Source organism: Lonchura striata, chromosome 4, assembly GCF_050655825.1.
Source record: "Lonchura striata isolate lonStrDom1 chromosome 4, ASM5065582v1, whole genome shotgun sequence".
In the NCBI taxonomy this organism is placed as follows: Eukaryota; Metazoa; Chordata; class Aves; order Passeriformes; family Estrildidae; genus Lonchura; species Lonchura striata.
In genome coordinates, this window is record NC_140706.1 from 18,526,785 (window position 1) to 18,550,993 (window position 24,209).

General features: G+C 40.8%; 1 protein-coding gene across 3 annotated transcripts in view; it reads left to right on the forward strand.

The window, feature by feature from the left end:
* Positions 1 to 9,090: 9,090 nt before the first annotated feature.
* SLC34A2 (solute carrier family 34 member 2) overlaps positions 9,091 to 24,209 on the forward strand; it is a 30,352-nt gene continuing 15,233 nt past the window's right edge. The window contains exons 1-2 of one of the 3 annotated variants that reach the window (XM_085577749.1): positions 9,091 to 9,180; positions 21,666 to 21,721. The gene's annotated coding sequence lies outside the window, so the exon portion shown is untranslated. Of the gene's footprint in view, positions 9,181 to 21,434; positions 21,576 to 21,665; positions 21,722 to 22,211; positions 22,411 to 24,209 lie in introns of those variants that run through there. The other 2 variants (XM_085577748.1, XM_021554331.3) reach the window with 2 other exon arrangements.

A 24,209-nucleotide genomic window follows, 5' to 3' on the forward strand; every position in this document is an offset into this window, starting at 1 on the left:
GTTAATAATGTGATAGTAACTCTCAGTCCTGCAGGCACTCCCCTTCAAAGCAAGTGTGCTGCTTTGAAATAGAAAGTAGCACTGTAGTTTGGACATGGGTAAAGGGTCCTGAGTGCTGGATTGTATCCCAGGGGATGAAGAAAATTGTGTACTTGGTAGTACAGGCTCAATTATTGCTTCACTTCCTCCCTCTCCCCAGGCTGTTCTCTCTCCAGCTCTACAATCTGAGCTGGACTTAGCCTTGTCCCTTGTGCACCTGATGGATTTGCCATCTCCTCTGCTCTCTTTAGGAATTTTTTACCAGTCCTCTTCAGGCAAGCCCAGATGTCACCCTGAGCTCACTATGGAAATCACGACCCAAGCTCTTTGAGATTCCTACCAGTAAATCTCTCTGTTCCTCACATACCACTCTCCTTTCTGGGCCTCTACAGGTGTCCTTGTTCTGTTTCCTATCAGTGCCCCAAGATCCTTTTACCATTTTGTTTGTTTAGCTGGTACCTTTTGCAGTCTGGATAGCAACTGTGAAAAAAATGCCTTTTCCCCCAATCTTTCCCTCCTTCTCAATTGTAATTTCTTACCCCAGTCTACCCTTCCATTCAAAGTTTTCCTGTTTTCTGCCTCTGTCTCACACTCTTTACCAACCTTACCAATACTCCTCTTCAGGTTTTTCTCCCTCCTTTGTCATTCTAGACAATTCATTAATTTCTAAACCCTAATCTCCTTATCTAACCATCCCTGATGACCAGCTATGACTGTGACTCCTCATTCTTAGATAATTAATTCATGCCAGACTCTGGATCTGTTTCCTCTCCCAGTCTCTTGTGTCTCCAGACGTTTGTTCGGGTGAGATGGCACTCCTGCTGGTGGGCAGTGTCACTGAGGCCATCACAGATACAGGAGACCAGGCTTCCCCATTCCTCTCTCCTGTGCTGTTTCCACCTGCTGCTGCTCCTGCCACTTTGGGCTGATGCAGACTTCGCAATGATGGAGCACAAAGTCTAAGAGCAGTGCTGAGATAAAGCCAGCTCAGATGACTTTATGTGTAAAATCAATTACTGCTTTTTATTGTTGGTGTTTTTAAGAGCTGTTGTGTTGTTCTGCTCTTTTTGAAAGTGCTTGTGGTTACTGTAAGCACAGAAATACTCCCATCTAGTGCAGACTGTACAAAGGGTATCAAGCTTCAAAAATAGGCTCCAGTCGGTTTAAACATGATGACAAAAGGCCAGCTGGAGTTGTCAGTAGAGATTTTGACACTTGTTTCAGAAGGGCCAGAAGTTGTCTCACAATGGGTGTAGCTCCTTATTTCCATGCTCATAATGCCCAGAGCAGGGCACTTGGCAGCTATCTCTGTAGGTAACCTGTGGATGTGCTTCTCAAGGAATTATGCGAAAACATAAAAACTTCATAAGCCAAAGTACAGCCATGTTAAGGCTGCATGTGTAAAAGTGATGCTGCTTCTTGTTTACTTGTAAGTCTTTGTAATATACCATATAATTTCTTAAATAATATGCTACCAGATCATGTTTTGTTCCCCAGCTTTTTGAAGCTGGACTCAATGATCCTTATGATCTCTCCCAGCTTCAGATATTCTTCAATTCTAGGAAATTGAAGTGCATATTTTATGAACACAAATTAATTCAGCTCAGCAGTAGCTCTGGCTTGGTTGATTTTTTTTACACTGTATATAAAATTTTAGGGAAGTCATATACAAAACCAGTTGTCAAAACAGGAGAGATGCTCTAATGCAAGATACTATCATTATTTTGTAAATGAGTCTAACTTAAAAAAAAAAACAAATGTAAGACTTTCTCTACCTCTAATGCTTCAGTGCCATGAACATTGTAGCTATAAATCATTTGCACTTGGGATTCTGGGAGAAATTATTGAAAATAAAGAAGTCAAGGACAAAGATATGTAGGATGCTAAAAGAAAGCGGAGGGGAGTTGCAGAGGACTTGAAAAAGCAAGCACCTTTTATGAGAACTGTAGGAGAGTTAAAGAAAAAGCAGAAAGCCAGCAGGGAAGGGAATTGAAGGCAACATAACTCAGCCGAAGAGCGGGTGCCTGTGTCAAAGGAAGGTGGGAATGCAGCACCTTGGCTGAGGTCATTGCAAACTTTGGCAAGACAGGTTTCATGAAATTAGATGTTGCATTACATCTGAATGTCACCTAGCATGAGATAGGGTGTGGCCCAATACCTTTTGTTTAGTACGTGTAGACATAGCAGAAACAAGTTTGAGAAATCCTGTTTCTGGAGTAGCCAACCTTTCACAGACCTGGGGCTGCAGCACTGCCACTGGTGTGGGACCACCCTTACAACTCCTTTGCCTGCTCATCCATCCCATGGATTAATGTGGATGGCTGCTCTGCTGCATGAGGTGGGGCTTTTTGCTCTCTCCCCCTGCAGTTTCTGGAGGGGCTTGGCAGGTGCTGTGCAGGGCAGGCTGGGTGCCTGCTGCTGGCTGTGCTGGGGGTGCAGAACTGCAGCACCCATGGGCTCCAGCCCCAGCCCTCTCCTGCGTGGGGCAGGGGCACCTTTCACACCCTTTGTGTCCTCTGGGGAACCTGTGCACAACCTGGCTCTCCTTATGACTGAGCACCCTTTTGATTTATGTCTGTAAACACTTTCTGGAAAGAACAAAGGTTTAAAAAGCAAATACAAAAACAAACAAAAAAAAAAGGTGATTGGTTGTTGTGGTACAGAAATTCATGGTTAGGCAAAGGGATTGCATTATTTCTTTGATTTGCTCTTTCTGGTAAGAATATGCAGTGTTTCAGTGCATCTCTGGTGACATTATAACCCTCTTTCCTGCAATGTCTGCTATGCAAACCAATGCTTGCTGGTTTGTACTCCCTCAACTGTCTCAATTTTCCAAAATAAGACCTATAATTTAGACATCCTGAGCATGTAGTGCTTAATTGGCCAGAATTGCAAATACCTGCAGTGTTGGGTATTATACAGATTTAAAACCTGCTCTTTGTTGTTGTTCTCAAAGTTGTTTCTTGCAAAGGCTGTTTTATCCAGAGCTGTCTCTCTTAAAATTTCCTTTTAATGAAGGAGGAAGCTGTAGGGAGAGCTGGGCAATGTTGGGAAGGATGGATAAATATATTTGCCTGGCAGAAGATTCACAATAGTACAGCCAGGATGAAAACAATCCCCCCTACTGGCTGGACAATACCCTTAGCTACAGATAAGTCCAAAAGTCAAATGGACTGTTCCATCTCAACCCCCAAAATGTATGGCTCATCCCACACCTGTAATCCTCCCCTGAAACATCAAGTGCCTGTGACCCCATTGGCCCGAGCCTTGTGCCAGCCCACCTTGAAGCCCCCTGATAAGGGGTCTCTGAGGGGCCAGACACTCTCTTGGATCCTCCCCTGTCTTAGAACTGCCACCCTCTCCTAGAGCATCCTCTCTACCCCTTGTCTCTCCCCTCCCCCATCCCCTCAAGCCTCGCCACGTGCTGCATCTGGCAGCTCGAGGCAGGACCTTTCTCCATCCCTAATAAACCTGATATCCCAGGAGCAGCCTTCAGAGATCTCTCGTCTCCATTCATCAAAGCCATCCTGGAGCGCAGCATTCCCTACAGACTGGCGACCCAGATGGGATCCTTCCCAACAGGAAGCTCCAGCTCTTCCTTGAGAAATCAGTGGGTGGGGAGCCGGTGCTGCTGACCAAAAACTATTCCTTTTGATCAACGGCCCAGGAATCAAGATACCTGGGGCCAATTCTATGCCAGCTTGTACCTGAACATGTCTGGTCAAGGCACAGTACCTGCAAACTTCACAGGGGGTATTATTCATTTACTGGGACTCACTGTTTCCATACTAGGAACTAGGCTGAGGTGCTGTATTGTATGACTTTCCTTTCCCTGTAGGAATGTGATGCTGCCAGTTTCTTTAATATTCAGAGAAATGTGTGGCTGGTGCTAAAAATAGTAATGAACAATCATGACTTTAAAGCCAAAGAAAACAAAGAGAGTTTCTGAGAACCTTGAGTCTTCTTATTTGGCTGGTGTTTGCTTAGCCTTTTTATTTGCATCATTTATTTATATCTATCTTTTTTGAAATCAAATAAAACTTTGATAGATAGGGTTTCAGCTAAGCTGACTCTATCTGGAAGGCTAACAAGCTTTCCAAACAAAACAATTCTTTTAATGAGATCATAAAGCTGTCTTCTCAGGAATGAAGCAAGGTTAGACGTTCAAGGCTTAGTCTGCAGAATCTGACATTTTCAGAGGCCAGAAAAACCTGAGGGTTCTCAGCTTTTGTCTTTATCTGTAGTTCAGTGCCATCTCAGCTGCAGGCATTTGGTCATTCAGATACTGCAAAGTAGAAGTAGAGCTGATGTGAAAAATTGTATTCTGGCACTCCCTTTTCATGTTTTTTCCCATTGTGTGAAATGGGGGGGAGTCCATTAACATCACTCTTCTGCTGGAGCTGCATTTGAGCTCAATCTGTTTTGTTGGTATGAGGTTATTAGCACAGAGGACAAAACACAAGAACAAAACAAGTTGCTCTTAGCAAAGCCTTCCAGGCATGAATTAGTCATGGTGAAAATTTAGTACCTGTGTTTGGTGAAAATCTTAACAAGTGAATAGCAGAGCACAGAGACACAGAAAAGGAGAGAGATGGTTCTGCAGGAGTTTTGTGCTGAAGTACAAGTGTATGGAGCCCACATTACAGTATTTAACACCATCAATGCCTCAGAGATTAAGCCTCTTGTCAGCTAATTATGAGCATCCCCTGTTGCTCTGGAAATTGCACAGCTGCCAGGTGTAACTCTGGAGCCCTGCTGCCTGTGCTGGAGATCTGTCTCTCACAGCCTGCAATCCCACCCCTGCCTATTCTCTTACAAAGCTAGCTTTTATTTTTATTTTAATTGCTATATTTTTTAATGGAACTTTTTAATATTATTGTATATGTATGTTATTGTTATTATGCTGCTTTATTATGTATTTTAATTATATTCAGAGGCATGATGACTGTTGGTGATCAACCACATGAACAGCTAAGAGAATAAGGGACACTGAAAAAGTCCCCTGAAGCATGTGCTCTTGTGGTTCCTCATGTGTGCCTGTAACTTGTCTGTTCTGGGCAGAAGATGAGTGTTTGTCATAGTAAAATTAAGCCCTTAGTAATGTCAGAAACAGCCTCATTAGATGTCTGTGGAATTTGGGCTTCTAAGTCACAGAGGATGGGCCCGCACCAGACACTGAGTGATAGCCCAGGAAAGGCTTCAGTAGTGCCAACTCAAGCTCATCTGTTCATAACCAGTGCCTTTACACAGAGCTGTGTGTTTGGAGCCAAAATCAAGGCAGCTGTAGCACAGAAATGCTGCACCCCATCACGTATGACCTGGTAGTTCAGGCACTGCTTAGCACCGGCGTGGTGGCATCACCAACCACTCTGAATTTCTCCTCCCTCAGAGGTGTCTGTGCTCTGTTCCAGCAGTTCATGGAGACCAAAGTCAGCAAGCGAGGAGCCTGAGACATCCTGCTGTTCAGCAGTTGGTAAAAGTATCTATTTAAAGCCCCAATGCTATTTCTGGAATAAAGAAAACTGCTTTAGAAGGCAAGGCAAATTTTGAGATTAGTTAAAATCAACATAAAAGAATTTTGCAACATACACATAGATCCACAACAACAGGTACAGCTCCTTAAAAGCTGATGCAACCTCTTTCAGATTCTTTTAGAAATACCAGAAATGAACTACAGAAAATTCAGCTTAGAAACTGGACTACCCTTAACATTGATCAGGAGCCTGTTCTGCCTTTTTATTTTTTTAACCTAAAAAGTTCCACTACTGTAGAAAGATGAACACGGTGGAGTTAGAACAGAAACTCATATTTTAGGGTGTCTTCATTTTAAATCTAGTCTTCCTCTCACTTCCTTGAGCTGAGAAGATTTTGGTTAGTTTTGGCTTGGGTTTGTATCTTAACTGTATAGAACTGTAATTCCCTGATTAAAAGGGAAAGAAACATTATTTTGAAAAGTAACATCTAATGCATCCTTGTTTTTTTTTCTTGCAGTCATGGGAAGCTGGCTTGTAATCTCCCCATTCCTTGCATGCTATTTGTCACCAGAGGCAAAGTTAAGGTTTCTGTAGTGTGAACAATCAACAGTCAGACACAGATGAGAGTTCCTGAGAATTTAGACTACTTAAATATCCCACGACATTTATTTCGTGAACTGTGTAAATGAGAAGTCAACACCCAATACTTCTTCACCCTGCTGAAAACTGCTAATGTTTGCCAAGCACTCTGCATCAGCCTGGCTGAAGTCACCAAGAGAAATCAGTGTGCCCTAATGTGGCCACAGTGCAGGGGCAGCTGGAGAGCACTGCTGCTGTAGGATGGGATTATGTCCAGACTAATTAGAATGTCCTCTCTGCAGCAATTCTTGGGAGATGCTGTTGCACTGTTTCAGTTCTGGAGCTGGTTTGGCAGTAGATTAAAAAACCTGAATATTGATTCCACTGAATATGTAAATATATCTCAGACCTCTGTGAAGGTCATTTGTAGGAACTGAGTTCAGATTGTGGTCTAGCTCTCATCCTTACTAAAAGCATGGTATTTCCACCCTCTCCCCCCTCACTTTTCTTCTTTTTGAGGGATCATCTCCTAATATTCATAGTGCTTTTCTTTTCCTGTGTTCTGGTCTTACCCCACTGCCTTTGCTCAGGAAGCCCTGTCTTGCCAAGAAGGCTCACCACTGCCATGTCTAAAATCATTGAGTCCTTAGCCTAGCCCAGTGGACAGGAAAGATACCTATCACTGCCTTCTGGGAGCTCAAGATACCAGAGCTCTTGTCCTGACATAACCCATCTGTCAGCAGGGGTCACAGGGTACTGGTTAAGTTCAGAAAATGAGTTTAGGGAAAGAATTCAAATAAGCACTTTTGTAAGCTGCCTCTTCAATTAGCAGAGGGAAAAAAAAAAGCTGTTTTTGTAGGAGTACTGTGGTATGTTGCTACCTTCTGAACACCTTCTGGAAAAGCCGGTCTCTCTCTGTTGATTATGAAGGACTAGAAACTAAAAACAAAGGTTTTACAGAGAAGCTGCATTTTTCTAAAGAGGGAAAGTTAAGATCAGCACTAGAAACGCAATGTACTTTCTTGCTATTCTTGCTAGAAATACCAGATTTTAATGATGCCATTAAATCCTATAGATCTTTGAGTTGTTCAATAATACTCATCACAGTTATAAGTACTTTTTGCCTTTTCTTGGCAAAAAGATATTGCTGGCTTGATATTGTTGAAAGCAGTCACTGCTAGATCTAATCAAGTTTAAACACCTGAATCATAAAAATGTAACAGCAGTAGTCTAGAGAAAAGGGGATTTTAATGTAAACTAATGCTCAAAGAAGTAATTGTCATGTGGCTTTACTTTTATATCTGAAATATATGGCAAGCAACAGCATGAGGGAGGTGTTTCCTCAGGAGCATCTCTTAAAAGTGTTGTCCTCAAATTACTCCTATGAGTCAGTAGAAGAGACATGTTTAAGGAAATTATCAACATTGGAAATGGCTTTGTACATCTGTTTATTTTAGGCTATTTAAAAGCACAGCAAGCTTTGCATTTAACATTCTTCACATGGTACTGTAATTATTTGCTATACCCATATTTTTTTTCCTTTCTTCCTTGCCTTCTTTGAACTTCTAACTTTTAAACTTTCATTTATTATGACCTTTATTTTGTTTCCCTATAAATGCTTGGGTTAAAAAACAAAAATGAAAATATTTGCTGTGAACTGCTATTATTAGGATGCAGAATTCTACACAGGGGTCCTCAGTATCCTCAAAGAATGATACACATCTGATATAGGCAACCATTTTCTGACCACAGGGTCAATAAACAATATATTTATAGTTTATTATATTTATTTTGTAGTCTTACTGACCAGGCAATTGGTATTTGGTGTGAAACATAAAAATTCTATATGCTGATTACTATTGAAATTTTTGGTCACTTCTCATTGTATGAAGGGCAACTGGGTTAGCTAAATGAGGGGCATCTGCAGGCCCTGACAGATGGCTGTCTCTGCTCCAAAGTAATTTCTGCTGCACATTTGCTTGGGTTATCAGCTCCTAACATTTTCAAGTGAAAATTATCTCAAGTAGCTCTTGACCCCAGTAGTTGCTCTTCCAGCCACCCTGTCCATAGGTGCTTGCATGGAGAGCCATGGTTAGAAGAGGATGTACAATGAAGCCTTACTGGGAGTTACCCAGAACTTTCTGGGCTCACATCACACAAATCTTGCCTCTTTTTTGAACAACACAGCAATTTTCTATCCAAGAACCTTTCCTTCTGAAGTTTTATTGCTATAAAACATATGAATCACAAAAAGTTTTGATGAATCAGCATTCTCTAATAAGTTGAAGGTCCCAAACACCTACCTCCACCTCTAACCTCCTCTCCTGACTCCTTGAGTTTTACAGAATAATTCAGAAAGGCAGCTTGAGTGATCTGCTCTCATTTCTCTTCAAGTGCTCAAATGACAAATCCCTGAATACACGGCCAATAAGACACTGAATTATTATGTTTTTCCATTAAGCTGTGATGATCATGATGTACTTAATTTCCATTCCAGTTTCCTGATTACCCTTATGAACACTATTGCTGAATATAAGTCCATGCTTACTGTGCTGGACTTCTACAAAAGATAAGTAATAAATTACACAAGATGTTTTGAATCAAATGTTAAAAACCTAAAGGCAATTGACAGGGCTTAAAGGTAGAGGGATATAGAGTTGTTTCCTTCTCTGAATTTCTGAGAGCCGACACACTGCTTTTTCTACCCAGTATGTATGGGACAATGATCAAATTGTACTGGCAAGCCTGACCAAGTTTCCACAAAAGGTAAGAGGACTTTCCTATAAGCTTTTTCACCTTTTATTCTTATATTCAAGGTCTGTGGAGTGGTTTCTTCCTCCTTGGAGGAGGAAAGGCCTCTGCCCTGGCCTTTTCATTTCAGGGTGGGTGTAGAAGACCTGTGGCTGCAGGTTTAGCAGCCATCCCGAGCTGGCTTTGATTGCTGTGACTTTGGCTGTGAGCAGTGTCCTGAGCGTGCACCTTCCAGAGGTGTGACTGTGTGACTTGGCACGAGGTGAAGGCTGCACCAGGTGAAGGCTCCGCCAGCTGCTCTGTGTGACACACTTCAGTAAAATTTCTCTGCTCTCAGGTAGGAAAGTATTATTTACTGTAATGACTAGAAGAGAGCCCCATTTTATTTCTCAGGCATTTTTCTCAGGAAACACTTTTTTTATGCAATTGCATTGGGTGAATGATGGTGAGTTCCATGCTGGACATGAAATCCCAAATACAGTGTGCTCTTTTATGCAACTGTGTGATATAATGACAGATGAGGTGATTACATGCTCTGTAAGGCAGTTCTTACCTTTGAGACCTACTTAAAGGGAACTTAAGAATGGATGAATGGGCTTTTTTATGAAATATTACTATGTTCAAAAGCCTAGAACCTCAAAAGGCTCATGAGCCTAAAAGAGCAAATCCTCCATACAATACTTTTCTCTCTGTGAAAATGATAGGTGTGTATTTTGTCTTTAAATAGCAGATAGTTTGTCTTTGCTTGTACCCCTAGGCAGAGAAGATCCTCTCCATTATGTGCTTTGGGTAATTGGATTTGTTAAACATGCCTCAAATGGTCCCTTCATTTCTTTACCACTAAAAGAAATGCAGGGATGTGGGTATCTGTGTCCTGATGATACCAGGTTAATGGTGCATCTTTGAGGGGAAAAAGAAAAAAATATTTTTCTTCCGGGGGAAAACACAGGAAAGCAATTAGGGCCAGGAGTGTGGGAATATATAGACCATACCCAAAATGGCTATAGTGCACTGGGGAGGCTGGTCATCTGGGAGAAGAAATTCTGTAATAAAGGTCAGAGGGAATGTGGGTCAGATGGCTTAAATGGCTGCCAGCCCAGGAGGGAGATAAGAAGACTGGAAATAGCAAGTGTAGCATGTTATCTGTGAAAGAAGGGAGAAAATGGTGATCAAAACAATGCAGCTATGTTGTAGTGTACAAGGCCTCAGAAAAAAATTGAGACAAGAATTATGAACATACGGAGGCCGACAAAACAGAAAGTTGGGTGCAGGTGGGATGTGTTAACCAATTGATGTTTTGAATAAAAACATCTGTTGTCTAGTTCTGCTGAATTCCTTATCTGTGTTCCTGTGAAATTGAATATATCCTCAAAAAAAGAGTAAGACCTAAACCAGGAGAAGTACTAGTGTGAGAAGTGTGATGCTGGTGCAGACATCTATCAATCACTTGTATGTATTAGGTATTGGCTCTGAGTATTATACCAAAAACCTACATGAGGACTGCAATACTAGAAATCAATCATGTATACATACAAAATGAGCAAGAGCATTAGCAGTCAACCATTGTTTGGTTTAGCCAGAGAAAGGAGAGCAGTTTAGAAGGAAAGTAGTAGGGAGAGTATCTGGGAGAGTAGTTTATCCAGCTATATTTGGCTATCTGCCTTCTGTAGTGTGGAAGGAGACATCTTCCAGTGCTAGAAACTCTGTGTAGCTCTAAAGCCACATTTTAACTCCTTGAATCCAAAGCCAAGGCTAAAATTCTTTTAGTGAAGCTTGTTCTACCTGATGGGGTTAATATTGTGGCAGAAATGGCTTTAGTATCCAGACTGTTCTGCTTTAGAACAGAAAAAATAAAGATAAGATAGAAGTTATCTCGCAAAACACATCTTGCAATTCCTGCAAACCAAAGCCCACAAAAAACCCTGTGCATTTTCTTATCTGTGAAGAATTTACTGTATCACCATGATCTGTGGACTAGACCAAACGTGTGCAAGTTACACCCTGGACCTCCAGGCCTGTGAACTTTCATTCTTACTGGCAAGTTGTAATTCCTTTGAGGAGGATGAGAGCTGCACATCTCACCCTGTTCATTAGAGCTGGTGCATGTTTCTGTGTGGCAGCATATCACAGCAGAGCTGGGTTTGCTGGTGGCTGGGGGTGAGGACCAACTCCTACACTAAGAGCAGAGGGCACCTCAGCCTCCTTCCCCTCCATCCCTCTGCATGCCTGTCCCTGCAGAGCAGTTTGCATGTGTGTCCTTGCAGAGCACAGCTCACTGTCAGATGTGCAGGCAATGTCCCTCCTGCATCATTCCCTGGCCCTGCCAGCTCCTCCATATCCCCAGGCTGTGAACCCCACTTTGTTCCCCAGGGATGGTGTCCCTTGGCGGGTGCTGGCACATTGTGCTGGGACAGCTGCATGGAGTGAGCAGCAGTGATGTGCTGGGCTGCTCCTGCATGCTTTGGAGCAGCAGCCACCCCTGCACTGGGAGCACTGTGAGTCCCATGGCTGCTCCCACCCACAGTGAATTCCCTTCTCCTGGCAGTGCCAGGGAGCTGTGGCTGCTGTACTCAGGCTGCCCTGGGAGGGGATTAGGCATGGGCAGAAGGAGGAGGAAGGGTTTGATGGTGGAGTTCTCTGCACTGAAAATGCTCTGAGGGGTCCAGCTCCAAGGAAAGCATCCCAGCAAGGACTGTGGCTAGAACAGGAAGGTTTCCACCATTACCTTGAAGCTTATGTAAACCCAAATATTGTTTCAAATCATGGCAGCAGGAGCTGGGGTGCTGCAGGCAGCCTGACCTGGAGACCAAGGGGCCACTGGGAGGCAGAGGAAGCTGCTCCACTAGTGGAGATGATATGATGCTGTTGCATGACTAAAAGGTGGCACGTTTTGAATAATTCAGCAGGAAGTTTGCCAGTCATCTCAAACTGGCCACTCCAGTGTTCCTCTGCTTACTGTTTGGATAAAGCTGCCACTGAACCACTCCTTTTAAGAAAGTATTTCAAGGACAGGAAATTCTCAGAAATGGTTGTTCAAATGGGTGTCTCCCTGTCTTCACTTTCAAAGAGCAATCTTAAGCTCAGGCTCACCTGAAACAGAAAACTTTAAAGCAAAGATTGCAGAGGTGTGCCAGTATCTGGGTATGGCACCTGTCTCAGGCTGCATTATCTTGTCCTTCACCAGAAATTGCTCTTAACCATTTATAACTATCTTAGTCTTGTATCTTAACATGCATCTTACATCTTTAACAGATTGATTCCCTTTAATGTGAAATGCACTATGCAAAAATCAGGTATTATTTTACTGTTCTCAGGCATAATTAGCCTTAAGTATTTTGTTTAGAGATTACACAAAGTGTGCTGGAAACTATTCTATATACCTCCTGAACATATCATGCTGGCTTTGCATTAATGCCATTTTGTGGTCTGCTTTAACTTTCAAAATGCAAGACCAGTAGTAGAATCGGCCACATAGTAAATATGACACTTTTCAGAAATGATGGGACTAAGAAAAAGAGTCAGTGACTTTCCAGAGGAAATATCAGTAAGTCAGTAAAAGGCAAACAATAGCATACTTGATATTACAAATACATGGATTGTACAAGCTATTTCTCCTTCTTCATGCTACCCTTTGTTGTGATGGTTTGCTGTCTTAATCTCTGTAATATCCAGCTATAGAAGAGCACTTTCAGCTTTGCAGGCAAATGCATGATGTATTATGCATGTGACAGACACACTGCAGCTGGAAACAACACTTACAGGGACTGCTTCTGTGTCTAAAAGGGGAGTTGGATCGAGCCTTGTGCTCTTGTCTGGTGTGTGCAATCATGCTGTCAACCCTACCAGAAACCTTGGCAGTTTGCTGTGTTCCCATTTTCCAATTTTCCAGGGCTTGTATTTTGTGACACTATATATTCACTCCTGAGAAACAGCCAAGTGTTTCCCACGGCATCACATCTAGAAACTGATGCTCAGCTGCTGCCAGGACCCTGCTGTGTAGCTGCTGGAGTGGGAGTTTATCATCCTTGAGGGAGCATGGCCATGTCCTTGTCCCTGAGAGCAGGTGGGCAGCTCTGTCCCATCTGCAAACCCATCACTGCTTTTCTGGGCAGACTGAGGTTCACAGTGGGTGCCTTGGACAGGCTTTCATTCCATGCATGGTGTTCCCTGTTGCCCTTAATGCACCTGGGCTGAAAAAGGATCCTGGTTGTTATTCCTGCTGCTGTTTCAGTGAAAAGAACAGCCGCAAGCATGGAACAATTACAGCTGATCAAGGGCTTCAGACTGTGGAAAGGTCATACATAATAATTATTCTGAAATGTCTGCTTTGACTATCTCTGAATATCACTAGTTCTATACTTCAGCCTTTTTTATTTTATTCAACAGTATTTTTCAAATAAAGAACCAAACTCACCTAATAATAAAAGAATGTGGTCTGTGGCATATGACATGTGCCAGCCCTTGCTGTGACTGACAGGGGTGAAGGCTGGTAGGTCAATTCTTATTTCCTGGAACCAGTAACAGTTTACAAGACCTGTGGAGACAGAGCTGATTAAAAAATAGCAGACCAATCCAAGCATGGTGTGAGGATCAAGGACAGCACATAACGTATTGTAAATGGGCTATACATAATTTATATAAATTAGCATAAAGTTACAGTTTTACAACTCTGAAAGTCTTGAATTACACATCAGCTGTAACAAAATCACCTCTTTAAATCTTAATATATGCAAAATGACACTTGTTACCTTCAGGTTTAAAAAAAATTTCTTCCAACTACTATTAAGAAGCAATTCTTGTCTTCTCACTGAACTAATTTATGCTTGTTACTTAAACAAAGAAACACTTAATTTGAAAGTAATGGAAGTCATAGTTTTGCAATAGTATAATATTTATTGAAAATGCACAAACTTCAATGAAAAATGCATTAAATTATTATTAAGACTGTGTTTTTGTTAACTGATAGAGATACTTTGCAAGACCTAAAAGCAAGAGCTTAATTTGGTCATATTATGCCAGAAAATCCCAGCTTATCAATGAGAATAATATTTAGGCCTAAGTTTGAAGAGGTTTAAAGAACAGCCAAGCCAGTGGTTTATCAAATAATTTTTTAGAGAGATAAAATTATATTTTCCTGAGCAGAATTGTTTATGATGCTTTTTAAAGTTAACATGATCCACTCTTTAAAGAAAGAAGACAGTCTTTGCTGTAGTATTTCCTCTTTGCACTTGAACAACCAGCCACAGCGGAGGTATTTTTCCTTTAGGAAAGATGGTTAATGATGTGTTCAGGTATCCTTGAAGTATCACTCTCTATTTTCAAGAAATGTTCAAATTCCTCTTTCATTAATTCAGCTTAAGAACAGGACAGAGAATGTTTAGTTGTGAGTTTTTGCTGGCATTTTTCTGCCATCACTGAGCCCAAAGGTTCGGATATTTACTTAATACCTTTGAGTTCTGCTTTGTGTACTCAGTAGGAAAAGCTGTTATAGATTCCAGGCCTTATAAAAAGGAAGGAAAGGGATTTTTCATAAGCAGAGAGTGATAGGACAAGGGGCAATGGTTTCAAACTGAAACAGGGCAGGTCTACATTAGATGTTAGGAAGAAATTCTTCCCCATGAGAGTGGTGAGGCACTGGAACAGGTTGCCCAGAGAAGCTGTGGATGCCTCATCCCTGGAGGTGTTCAAGGTCAGGTTGGACAGGGCTTTGAGAAACCTGGTCTAATGAAATGTGTCCTTCCCATGGCAGAGAGGTGGGAACTAGGCAGTCTTTAAGGTCCCTTCCAACTCAAGCCATTCTATGATTCTATGATTTTTCATATAAAGAGAGACAACTGCTATAAAAAGCACATCACTTTCTGTCCTTCAAGGGAAGCAAACAGCAAAAACCCTGCACAAGAGGAAATGCTTTCTGTCTTGGGTTCTTTCTCAGGATTGCCCAGTGTCTATTACAGCCTTCCTTTGTAAAAGCAAGTATTGGTCTTGTTACTCCCTTAATTACCCCTTATAAAGCTAAAAATATTTGTGTAAAGCTAAAAATATTTGTGTATCAACTCTAAACAATTAAAAAGCAGCTACTGTCTGCATGCCTTGGTCAATATAATGGCTTACACACACACATTTACACTTCTGAGTCAATAGGAACTATAATTGTGTGTGAATAGGAGATTTAATCTTTCAAAAGTTTATAAGAACCTATGTCTTCTTATTCTAGTGAAGTCACTCATTGCATGTATCTTGAGGATGGGCAACTGAAGTCTATAGAAAGTCCTGGGGATAGTATTTAAAGGAAAAAAGCCTTGCATTTCTTCATGTGTGACTTAAGGCTGAGGACTTATATCCATTTTATACTGCAAGGACAGTGGGAATGGTTCTTGCACCATGTACAATGTAATGTTTTCAAGAACAAAATCCTCCAAAAGAGTCCACAGTTTCAATGGCTGACAGCAGGACTGGATTTAAACAGTTTAGGCACAGGCATCACTGAGAGATGTTGCTGTGAAAGAAGGAGACAATTTTTCTGATGTTTGGCACACTCCTAATTGCAGGATCTCTCAACTATGCAGCAAGACTAGTTTGCCTAATGCAGTAAGAAAATGACTGCAGTTCTCACACAGAAAGGGCTGTCCTCACGCATTACTTGACTTTGATTCCTTTCCTGATTATCCTGGCAGGAATAGAATTAGAATAGAATAGAATAGAATAGAATAGAATAGAATAGAATAGAATAGAATAGAATAGACTCAGTTGGAAGAGACCTACAACGATCATCTAGTCCAACTCCCTGACCAATTCAGGGCTGACCAAATGTTAAAACATGTTGTTTATGGCATTGTCCACATGCCTCTTAAATGCTGGGCATTGACCACCTCTTTAGAAAGTCTGATCTGGGGTTTCACCTCCCTTTTGCTAAAGAAATGCCTCCTAATGTCCAGTCTAGACCTTTTCTGGTGCAGTTTTGCACCATTCCCTTGAGTCCTAACCCTGCAGAAGGGAGGAGAAGGGATCAGCTCTCTCTCTCTCTCTCTTTACTTCCCCTCCTCAAAAAGCTACAGAGAGCAATAAAGTCACCCCTTAGCTTCATTTTCTCCTACATAGACAAACCCAGAGCCCTCAGCAACTCCTCACAGGACATTCCTTCCAGCTTTCACCATCTTTGTTGCCCCTCTCCAGATACATTCAAAGACCTTTTGTGTTAGATGATAATCACAGGTAATTGCTTATAAACTATACATTAAGGAAAGTTACAGTTTGATATTTATTAAATACCAGATGGTTTGATTTTGCTGGTAATTTTGCAGATCTAGTTAATGACCTGTACAGAATTAGTGACTTGGACAATCAGTTGTATGGCAACTAATTTCAAAGAAAAGAGATTTATTCCCTGACCTCATGGCATCAGATCACCTTTAGGTAAGTCACCTAGAGTTATCCAAAAGCTGCTTCATGAACAAAGGCTCAGAAAGGGGATATTGTCAAGCATTTTGCAACAATAAGTACAGAACAGTGTCATTGATGAAATAATTTGTAATTTTTCACCTGGAGTTTGAGGTGTTTTATACTTTATTTGGAATATACATTTTTGTACACAATTAGTGCATATGGCCTTTGAATGAGTAGTGTGTTCTTGAGAGACTATTGGTTTTGTCCAAAATCCTAATTTTAAGTCACCCTCAAATCTGCCTTTTTGGCGGAATTAATTTGGGGAGAAGATAAATGATCATGGGAGTGGAACCTGAGCAGCTGCTCCGTAGGCAGCATTGGAGGCCAGCAGGCTGCACAGCGCAGGCGCAGAAGCAGTGCCCAGGTGGGAAAGGTGAGGTGAAGCCTCTGTCTCTGCAATCATGATCAGCTGGCTGACAGTAATTATACTTTCTTGTCCTGCTACCAGCAACACTGTGTCCAGTGTCAGCCAAGAATTAACAAATCATGTAGGAAGAAAACAATGGATTTCTTAAAATTAAACATATATTTAAACTGTTTGTGCATAATAAAAGGAGCCAACATCGCTTACTTTCCCAAAGCACTTGAATCTGTAAATTAAGGCTTGCCTAAGAGTGTGAATATTATTATTTATTTAAGAGCTCTCACACTTCCTTTCACATCTTTTCCTCTTCCCTGCCACTCATTTGTTGGGAAGGTGCTACTTGCATTCATGTGTGTCCAAACTGGGAAGCAACCAGAGGTGTGGAATGTAAGATTGGTTGAGAGAGTGAACAGGAGTGGGGAAAGAGGAGTGTGGTGTCAGGGCAAGGTTAGGGGAGAGACTATAAAAAGTGCAAGGAAAGGTTAACAGGAGGGGAATAATATTGGGTTTCTTTTGTGATTAAAAATTTCTGATGCCAAAGCATCACCAGATCTTTGTTTTGGAGATTATTTTTTAATGAATCATCTTAACCTTTAGTTAAACCTTTTAGTTATACACTCCAGACAAGAAGTGAAAGTTTAAAACAGCTATGGTAAGCAAAGTTTAAAAATTTATCTGGGATTTAGTGGTCAAAGCAAATTACATGATCCAAATTTTTAGCATTCTTGTTGAAATCAAATGCAGGCTACTGCTGGTACTATTTTTTCACATGCCCTACTTTAGCCTGTGCCTTGTTGCCTCTGGCCATGCCTCCCCTGGGAGAGGGTCAGAGGCTGTGGGCTTCTGTGCTAAGCAGAACTGCCCCTGAGCTGGAATCCTCACCCCTAGTGCCCAGACTGCAGGCTCCAGATGAGGAGTCCCTTACACATCAGTAATTATTGAGAACTGTGCATCTTGTAGCAAAACATCAACTAAATAGGATGTTAAAATAAGATACTTCAGGAACAATAAAAACAACTGTAATAAGCTACTTTAATGGAAAACATAGCTATCATGGAAAATGTGAACAAAATAACTTCCTTAACTCATGTCCAAGGATGCATTTGTACTGACAAAAAAATTTGAGACATGGTGGTAATGAGAATAAACTCATTCTATACTGAAGGAACTGTTCAGTTGTCATAAGACCAAAAGAGATTTCCTTTTTCCTTTCAAACACTTCTATCTGTCTAAAATTGTTTGCCATATAATTGCTTCATAAAACTCTCTTCTGTGTTGAAACATTTATTTTCCTTTATATGTCTGAAAGCCCTTCCTGTAGTTTTTCTCTTTGTGACTCCTTTGGTTCAGATTTTATTTCCCCCTTCCATTCCTGGCATTGGTTCTGCTGAATGCTGTCTCTTTATGACTTTATTCATTACTCAGCTCTGGAAGTATGTTAACTACTGTAACTTCATTAATTTTTTTTTGCATTATCATCCATCTTAGATGAAATGCACAGTATTGTAATAGAGAACCCTATGATAGAATCCAGTTTCTGTATACATTAAATTAGGGGTTTTCTTATTCCTGTCGAAGTCGACTTAGAAGTTATTCTTTACTATTCCCAACTATAGCAGAAATATTGGGAAAAAAAGTTCTGAGTATGTATTTCAGTAATAGGCAGAAGAGTGAAGGGTAGCTAAAAGCCAAAAATTTCCTTCAAAGACAAATTTACACTTTTTAATGGAAAGTAAATTAATTAGTGAACAGCAGAGTTGTAGCACTTACCCTATGTTACAAAATCAAAGCATCCTATATATTGTCAGGGTCAAAGTCTGCTGCAAGTATTGTTTGCAAATAAATACCCAGCTGGGTACCACTATGGAAGTTCATATTCAAAAGACACACATCTGGCTGGGTCTTTTCATTAATAAGCTTCACTGCTAAAATGTTTATAGGAAAAATACTTTCAGACAATAGATAAAGCCAGCACTTAGATTTTTCTAGGTAACTGCACAAAGAAGGAAAATGTTTTTCAGCTGAATGGGTATAAGTCTGTACCAAATAACTCTCCTGGCTATAATTCCTATTGAAATCATCACTGGCCTCTCTCTTTAATGATCAGGGCTTTGTGTTTTACATATCTGAAAGAGGGATTTACACTCATGTTGTTCCCAAATATAGACAACTAGATTTGGTCAAGGTTTCTGAACAAGAGAAAATAGACACTTTTGTTTCCAAATGATGGAAACAATACCTGTTCTCTTCAGTAAAGAGCCATGTAGCTGTTTTCTAGATTCCCACCCTTTTGAATGTACATTGTTTAGGTGTGAATTCTTTGGATTTGTGGAATAGTAAAAATTAAATTAAAATGTAAGAGACAGAGAGAGAGTTTTTCTGCTGGCGTTAGCTGAGAGCCATGCTCATGCTTGCTGTCTTTTGAAGCTGACTCTACTATAAGAGCAAACCTCATCATGTCAGTACTACTGTTAGTGAATATGTATCCTGGACTGCACTGACCTTCGCAGGATAAATGGCCATTTCTTTTACTTCCTATTACTTCTTTTTAATTATTTTTGTTTTAGTTGTGACTTAGGTGCACTAGTCACTGGTTTACTGTACTAGGGCTTGCTGTTACAGATGGTTGTGGTTGACACTTGCACAGCAGGTACCCCTTTTGTGGGGGAGATCTGTAAAGGAGCTTGTAGCACAGACATTATGTAGACATGTTTCATTTCTGTGTCATAACTTCTTGCAACATATAACAGTGACTGGACAGAGTTCACCTCTCACAGAATTTGCACATGCTAGGAATTTTTTCTTATTCTGTGTTTAAGACATTTTTGGTGTTTGCACTTCCTGCTAAATGCTAGACTTTCAGAGGTATTATTCCAAATAGCTGAAGAGTAATCCAGCACCTTTGCTAGAGGAAACCAGGACCCTTGAAATTTGCTTGCTTTCTTTATTTATTGTTTCCTATCCCATATATATTTTTTAATTAAGTCAGTTGTTTCAAAATAAACTCTAAAGTGGAAAGATAGAGCATTGCCTTATACTTCCCAAGCAGCAGCAGCATTTTTTGAGTGTGCGCCAGACAAGCACTCTGAATTATCTCTCTGACTGCCCTGGTGTTCCGGGAAGAACACCAGTTTCTTCTCCTCTGATTTTGAATGAAGGGAAGGCTTCTGGAACAAAAGACACCCACCTTCATCCCTTGTGACAAGCTTCTTATGAAGGCTCTTTCAGAATAACTCTGCAGAAGATTCACCCTGGACTTCCAAAGACAAACTGTAGATAGTCTGCCTTTGTGTAAATGACTGATTTTTCTTTCCTTAAGTTTTTTTTAGTACAATAGGTCTGATATAGAACTTTCTTTTTCTAAAATGTTAACTTGGTCAGCACTTAGGATTGTGTTTAGCAAATTGAACTAGCAATGTTGGAATAAAAACACTGCAGAGGACACCACCATGTTCTGGGTGAGCCATGGCAGGGTACTTGGGTACTTGAAATGTGCATACCTCATAACTTCCCACTCAGAAGAGCTGGGTTTCACAAGCAGTGACTCAGAAGAGAATAAGCCATAACTGAAAGAAATACAAGTATTCCCCATTAAAAGATTCACCTGATTTCCTGCATGTTGGGCATGACTTAAAATGTATTACTTTAAGATATAAAGTACACTTCCGTTAAGAAAACCGAGCCTGTGAACCACCAAGGATGACTTTGGGTCTTTTCCCCATTATTTCTTTCCACTTTTGGACAGTTCTCCACTTCACACAGAAGAGAAATTGGTTTCCTTTTCATTCTTTCCACCTCTGTGCAAACTGCAAGTGGGGAGGGTGAGGCAGGGCTGGTGCTTCCATCCTTGGGCTAGACCATCAGCCCTGCCCAGTACAGTGTGGGCAGTGGGGTCGACACCAGCAGAGCCACTTGCAGGCAGGGGAGGTGCTTGGTGGTTCTGCTGCCAGGATGTGATGCTGCACACGGGGCTGCAGAGGCTCTCATGGCTACTGCTTATTAAACATTTCTGACGCCAACTCAGGAGAAGGGGAAGTTGTGACTCACCACTCCAAAGGCTGGGCATCTCCAGGGGACTGAGAGGTGCAAAAAGAAAGAGTTTTACTTTGCTGAGTTACTAAGTCACTAAGCTGCTGGGAGATATGTGCATACAAGCAGACAAAGCAGATCTGCTGGTTAGATGGCTGGTTTATGGCTTATTTTCTCCGTGTAAGTTGCCCACTGAAACAGAAAAAAATCAAAGATAATAAAGCTGCAGTGCCTAGTGCAGCCCCCCCATCCCTTAGCCCTGTTAAGATCAGGACTAGAACAGACAGCAATGCTGGTGGCTGCTTTGTCTAATCTATAGTACCACACTGTTTCATTGAATAACATATCTCTTTATCATCTATTTGTCTTCATTTCTAGCGTTCTAATGCAATTATCAAAGGTGTCCTTACACCTTTAAATCTACTTTGGAAGTAGAGCCACAGCCAAAATGCTAATGAGCTTGCCTTAATTGTAAACATTGAGCACTGATAAGAATGAAACTCCATCCTCTGTACTAAGGAGTTCTTACGTGTTTCCTACTTACACCGTTTTTTATCTGATTCTCCTTCACTTTGGTTCTTAGGCAGATTAATAGGCACCTGGACAGACAAATAACAGTACTACATCTCCTTCACACTCTTTTGACAGACTTTAGAGACCGCAAAATATTTTTGGAAAATTATTATTGGAAAAAAGATTACTGAATGATCAGGTGGACTGCAATTTTTCAGGCTGGAACAATTAGTTCTCCAGCACTCCCATGAACACATTTGTACTTAAATGCTGATGGGACATTTTAAAAAATGTGATAAGTGTGAAATAACCCATAGTTTTATCAGTGTTGGTTGCTGCCCACTCCTGCAAAAAAAAGTTTTATTGTGATCATTAAGTTGCAGGTAGGCAGTGCCTCTGGACTGTAAAATAGGAATGTTAGTGTGCAGTGATGAAAGCAAACTTTGCTCAACACCTGTCTATATATATTGCAGGTTTCAGTGGCTGCCCAGTTGGTCCGTTCACTCTATTGTCTCGGAATTAAGTCGTGGTAAGTAAAAGCAACTAAGTCTGAGTTTTCTTTTCTTCCCTTTTGAACCTTTTTAGCTAGCAAATCTAAAGCTCTGCTTTTGCAGTTCAAGAAATGGCAAGAGAAGGGTAATGCGGGGTACTGGAGCGGCATGTGAAATGTCATCCTCTTCTTAACATTTTCACCTTGTTTTCCTTTAACTGCATCTATATTTTAAGGAAGTTATAAAAAACATAGTTCTGAAAATAAACTTTACTTTTTTCCCCTGCAATTATCTAGATTTATTCTTATTAAATATGATAAAGAAATAAAATATCAGCTGTCAAAAAACCACCCCCCCCCCTGAAAAAAACTGCCTATAGTAAAAGAAAGTATTTTTTGAACTATTACTTGAAAAGAAGTGAGATTTTAAGTCATAGTAATCAGTGGTATTGGATAATGGAAAATGTCTAGGATATGATTAATGAAACATTGGAAGGAAATACAGTCAGTTCATGTGTTAGCATAGATCTTCTGTAAAGCCTGTGTGCCTCACGATGGCCGTGTCAGGCTGTTCTCAATGGAAACATTTTCTTATGCTAATTTGGTTTGATACACGGAGGTAAAAGGAATACATTAGAGTCTGATGTAGTTTGCTCAACTAATGTGGCAGTAGGCAGAAATCAACTGGTTTCTCAGTAACTTTTATTATCAGCTCTTCTATTAGATCAGTAAGTCTTTTTAATATCATTTTTTTATCCTCTCTTTATTCTTTACTATGTATTTTGTCTATGGGATGGGGTAGATCTGTACTATTTTGTTGTTGGTAGGGTTATTAATTTTCTTGGCATTTTATTCTGAAAAAGTAATTGTTTTATTTGAATACCTACTAGGCATTTCAAGTAGTTTGCTGGTATTTCCTGGCTCTGGCTCTTTGGGGGCAGTCTCCAGTGCTTTGCTTGGCTGTCAATTCAAAAATTAATCTTTGGGATTTGTTCTCTCTCTGCACATACATAGATAAAAGTTCTCTTTTCTAGTTTGTTTTGTGTATATTTTTAGTTTTGCTATGTGTTAGATTCAGGCTTGTGAGCAATGAGTCTTACAGATCCATAGGAATAAAACTGAGCACAGTGCTCTGTTTTTGTAGCTTTTGCATATCTCTTTTTGCCTTTACTACTGCATGAGTTGAAAGTTTACATCCCGGCTAAGCCTGCTGACTTATTCAAAGAAAAGCCCCAAGGAAGCGGCTGGTGCCAGAGCAAAGACAAGACTTGCTCCTAGCAAGGCTGAATCATTGCTGGTGTTTATTTAAGTTGTTACTGCTTCTGTTGCACCTGGGGCTTTGTGGCTGCCATGGAACTGGTTCTGGGGCAAAACTATCAGCTCATGTAAAGCTACTGAATGAATTTGTGCTGGCTGAGAAGCTTTCTTTTCCTGTCTCTACATAGTGTGCTTCTATGTTGCAAGTTGTAAATTTTGAGAGGAAAAAGACAATATTTCTTCAAATTTTGTGTAAGAAGACCTGATACATAGGTTGGTATTTATTCCTATGAAGTATGTGTGATAAATATTCATATTTACTAAGTAATATATTTGGATATCAGATTAGCTAATAAATCCTTTTTTAAGATAGAAACTTTAGTGCTGTGGTGAATGATAAGGAAGTGATGTAGTTTTGTAGAAAAGCTGAGACAGAAGAATGGATTGAGAGGGAGAAAGAACGGGGAAAGCCTGGCTGAACCTAAAATCTGATATGGAGCTGTAGGTGCATGTAGGTGGTTGTAGTTATTATAAGTTAGTTTTGAAAATATTGCTCTTTTCCTCAGTACTTTTTACTTTGTCTTGCTTTGACTGGGTCTGTTCCCCAGGAGTGAGATTTCTTTAAGGCTTGCTGCTCTGCAGTTCTCCTGTCAGGCACACCGTGGCCTTTTGGTGAGCTGTCATGGGTGGAGAGGTAGGAACAATACCGGCCGGGTGCACACAGGTGGTAGTTCAAAACAAATAGATTGACAGCTGTTTCTGATTTAGGACTGCAAAGCACAGAGAGTGCAGCTCTGCAACAGAGGCAAAGCTGTTACAGCCCAGTGAGTCACTGAGGAATGCAATATAGGGCAACTGCATGACACCTAGTGTTGCTCAGATAATTCCCCAGAGACTTTAACTCTTTGAAATGCTGTAGTGAGAGAATATGGACATAAAAACAACAGGAGCCCCCTTCGGCTCTGAGTTTTTCTCTCTCACATTTTCAGAATTCGAATACAATTGATTTTTTCCATCTATCTTCCTCTTAGGAGGGGGAGGGTTCAGTTTCTTTTGAAGTTAGAAAGGATGTCACAAATGGTTAGCATTTTCCAAAGGCAAGGAAAGATTATACTCACAATGAAAGAGGCACACACGATGGTGTGAGAGGATTTGCCACGAGGTTCACTGAAACAGACTGGATTACATCTTGCACAGGCATTGGTTTTCAGACCTTTGCAATATGCATAGCATATTGTGACCTGCCACTCTGAGGAGGAAATTAGCTCCC